We start from the raw sequence: 4,759 nt of genomic DNA, 5'->3' as shown, positions 1-4,759 counted from the left end.
ATCCCTCAAATTGTCTATTTGAAATTGCATAGTTCTGCAATCGTTTCTTTGTTAACTTTCTTAAATAGAGTGTTTACTTACTATTTTTCCAACTCAAGTTGGTAGTTTGTACTTAGAAGAAGGCTTATGATTACTGTCTCAGATGATATTATCTTCTCAGTTCTAAATAGTACATAAAACCTAAAAAGATCCAAAGAAACTTTTAAGAAAAGTAAAATCTTGAGATAAGGTAGTAGGATGAAGTCACAGATTCTTTCCCTTAATACGAGGAAAAAGAGATTTTAAAAAATAGCAAAAATTTACCAACAGCAACCATAGAAGAAAAGAGGTATAACCTGGTACCCCCCAAAAGAACAAACTGTGGCCAGAGGAAGAAATGGATAATTCAGGCTCTTATTCTGGCTCAGTGGAAAGCTGGAAGGGGTTCACACTGGCTCACAAGAGCTGATAGTCCAATTTGGGGGGATTTTTCAAGCCAAGTATTAAACAGAACAATTATTTAAAATTAAATTATATAAACTTACAATAAAATAAATTATATTTAAAACAAAGATAGTAAATACTAAAAAATCATCACTTCCTAATTGTTTTACTTTATTTACCATCATCTATACTGTAGAGGTTATTAGCATCTATTGTTTCTATATGGTGAAAATACTGTATAGTGATGTGCTATGCCATATAATAATGTGTGCTCCCATTCCACATTTAGTAATGTCACGTTGGTAGTCTGAAATTGGGTATGGTGGGAATAGTTATACTATGGAAAGTGGTATACACTATTTATTAGGGATTTTTAGTTTTGAGAACCAGTTGTTAAAGAGGGCACATTTCCCACTGCACCACTACTCTTAACCTCATCCCCCACACAACTGGCCTGACATGGTACTGGGGGAGAAAACAAGTGAGTCAACAAAACCCCAAATTCTTGCTAATAGCTCTCAATTCGGAGAGAAGTTCATTGATGAGGAAAGTAAGAAATCCTAGGAAAAATTAAAGAAAAGACCTGAGTATTTCATCAGACAGAAAACTGTATGAATCCACAGTGTGCCATTTACTATGGATTCATACAAAATTAAGGGTATAATTTCAAGCGTAAAGATACAACATATTAAGAATAAGATATGTCCCCAAGTTTGAGGTCTGAACTCTCAGTACAGGACACAGAAGAAGCTCTTTAAAGAGAGTTCATGTTCTCCAACAAAAGGGGAACACAACTCCAGTTGAACTCCCTATTTTTATCCCTATGACCTTATCATCAGTGCAGGGAAAAGTGTATAAGACACCTCATTTAGACCTCAAACTAGAGTTCTAAGAGGAAGATAAAATGAGTTTTAGGGAAGTTAGAAGAGGGTTAAGAATTAATCATACGTGTCAGAGAAAACGGAAGGTCTAGACAGCTGCCAACATTGAGAATGAGGGAAAAAAAGATGAAATGTTAAAACTCCAGATGTGATTAAAAAGGGAGATGTCAGAGTTAAGGAAACAAATCGAGGACCAGACAATATGATTGGAAGTTGAAGAAATTAATTAGAAAAAGTAAGAAGAATGGACACAAAGTGAAATAGCAAATGATTGACAGAGAAAAAGCTTGAGGTTATACAGTTAGAACAGAAGAAAAGACAAATGTTAAAATTCTAGAATATTAGTAACTAAACAATTGGGTAACACCTCAACTAGGAAATCAGAATTAACTTCACAAATGAGGGTCAGATAGACATCAGATGGATGCAATATGGACGTAATACCCTGAGAAGGACAACACGTATACACTATTCTGGCTGGGAATGTGTAACTGGAAACTAAGAAACATTCTATGAAAAAAAAAAGAAGAAGATCTGTACTTTTTTAAAAAGTCAATGTCACAAGAGACAAATGCTGAGGAATTGATCTGTATTAAAGGGGACTAATGAAGATGACAACTGTTATTGTCTGAATGCTCATGTCCTTCCAAAATTCATATTTTGAAAACTTAAAGCTCAAGGTGATGGTATTAGGAGGTGGGGATTTTAGGAGACAATTAGGCAGAGCCATCATGAATGGGATTAGTGCCCTTATAAAGAGACCTCAGAAAGCCAGCTCATCCTTCCCACCATGTGGAAATACATGCAACAAAAGAAAAAGTAGATAATTTTGATCCCATCAAAATTAGATTTTTATGTTTCAAAGAACAACATCAAAGCAGTGAAAAGACAACTCACAAATGGGAGAACATTTTTGCAAGTCATAGATCTGATAAGGGATTTGTATCTAGACTATATAAAGAACTTTAAAATTCAATAATAAAAAACAACCCAATTAAAAAATGGGCAAAGGATCTCAATAGACATCTCTCCAAAGAAGATAAGATGAATGGCCAATAAGCACATCAACATCATTAGCTATCAAGGAAATGCAAATCAGAACCACAATGAGATACCAATTCACGCCTACCAGGATGGTTATAACAACTAGTCAGATCGAAACAAGTTCTGTGAGGATATGGAGAAATTGGAACCCTCATATACTTCCAGTGAGAATATGAAATGATGTAGCTGCTTCGGAAATCAGTTTGGTAGTTCCACAAAAGGTTACACATAGTGTCACCATATGACCCAGAAATTTCACTTCCTTGTGTATACCAGGAGAAATAAAAATATATGTCCACACAAAAACTTGTACATCAATGTTTATGGCAGCATGTTCATAATATCTAAAAGGCAGAAACAACCCAAATGTCCATCCACTGATGAATAAAGTGTGGTAAATCCATAAAATAAATATTTGACAATAAAATGAAATGAAGTACTGATACATACTATAACTTTGAAACATTATGCTATGTGAAAAGCCAGTCACAAAAGACCACATATAGTATGATTCCATTTATATAAAATATCCCAAATAGGCAAATCTATGGAGACAGAAAGTACATTAATGGCTGCCTAGGGTTGAAAGAAAATGGGGAGTGACTGCTAATAGGTACAGGGTTTCCTTTTGGGGTGATGAAAATGTTCTAAAATTGATTGTGGTGATGGTTACACAACTGTGAATATACTAAAAACCATTGAATTGTACACTTTAAATGGGTGAAATGTATGGTATGTGAATTATATTTAAACAAAACTTATTAAAATGTTTGAACAAAGTGGAAAGAAATAGCATGGAATTTAACTAGCATAGGAAAAAACTTTTGTGTTATTTCGATTTTTAATACATCAGAATTTAGAATCACCTCACCTTAGTACTAATGGACATAAGAAATGGCAATTCTTAGCAAGATTTATGAGCCAGGCACTGGGCTGGGGACTGAGGATAGTGAACAAGACAGGCATGGTCACCACACTCATAGTATTTAGAATGTGCTAGAAAGACACACATTAAATAACTAATTACATAATCGAGTAAATGTCCTAGAAGTAAAATACAAGTAGTAGGAAAAGGTGTAATGGAGGATCTTAATGTAATCTGGAAAGGGAGAGTGAGCTTCTTTGAGGAAGTGATGTTTGAGTTGAGCTTTGAGGATTATTAAGAATAAACTAAGACTGGGTGTGAAGCCATGAGGATTCCAGAAAGAGGAAACTGGGCCTCCTCTGCCAAGGAAAGAGAAGACAGAGGACAGTGAGAAGTGGGAGGCAGCATGGAAGGTGCTGAAGGGGGCGGCAGACCCTGAGAACCTCATAAGCCACTTCAGGAATTTGATTCTTATTTCCAAAGCCATGGGAAGGCTGTTGACAGATTTTAAGGAGAGTTTTCAATTCAAGTCTTCAGTATGCTTTGCTATTAAATTCCCACTGAGTAACCCAAGAAAAGAACAACCAGAATATGCCAATGGAGATAATGTGGCTCCCCCACTTCTTACCAAATGTCCTGATGCATGGTTTCTTAGAGTTTGGTCCCTGAAAAACAGCGTATGCAATTCCCACATGGAGAATGTACAGAGGAGCCCTGAGGAAATTAAGCTGGGCCACATGAGCTTTGGTGAGCTCAGCAATACCAGAAACATAATGATCCATAAGGACACACTGGCCTTCTTTGAGCTTTGGATGTATGTTGGAGAATGAGGTCACTCTATATGACTCTAGGGTCTTGTTATTTACAGCTGCAATGCTAAAATTGGCACCATAGGCACTTTATAAAATACGGGTGGAGTAGCCCGTGGCCTCTGTTATGTATTGCCTGGGCTATGAGCTGGTATCCTCAATTGAGCACAGGTGAAAACAGATGGAAAAAAAGTTATCCTACAATTCTCAGGGTGTTTTCATTGACTTAGCATCTGTTGGAAAATTTGTTCTGAGAATAGCATCAAGGAACTGATCTACATAGTGGGCAATGGCCAACTGAGGCCTCTGAGAGATGGTTTCTCCATTGGCCAAGGAGTGTTTTGCCAAAGTTCTCAAGGCTATGGGGTTGCCTTAACAACATTAAGTAAAACAAGACTGTGAAGTTCTTTAAATTTATCATAAGTCACAAGTTACAGTAGCATGTTCATAATTCTGGATCTTTGGAATATGTGTTCTTTGATTGATTTATTTTAACTTTTTTTTTCTTGGCTGGATGTGGTGGGGGGATGTCTTCTATGCTATTAATGGCAACTCAAAACACTTTTTGTTTTTCCTTACTCTCGACCTTCCCTTGTTTTTTCCCTTTTCTTTTACTATGATCTTCTTTGTTTCTTGATCTCTTCCTTTGACTAACCTGCTAGAATTTTGAGCTGTTATATACATGGTTCCAGCTAGATAAGGTGAATTTATCATGATCACCAAACAATATGTTTTTT

The sequence above is a fragment of the Pteropus vampyrus genome, unplaced genomic scaffold (genome assembly GCF_000151845.1).
Source record: "Pteropus vampyrus isolate Shadow unplaced genomic scaffold, Pvam_2.0 Scaffold81, whole genome shotgun sequence".
Lineage (NCBI taxonomy): Eukaryota > Metazoa > Chordata > Mammalia > Chiroptera > Pteropodidae > Pteropus > Pteropus vampyrus.
Note: the sequence above shows the minus strand (reverse complement) of the source record.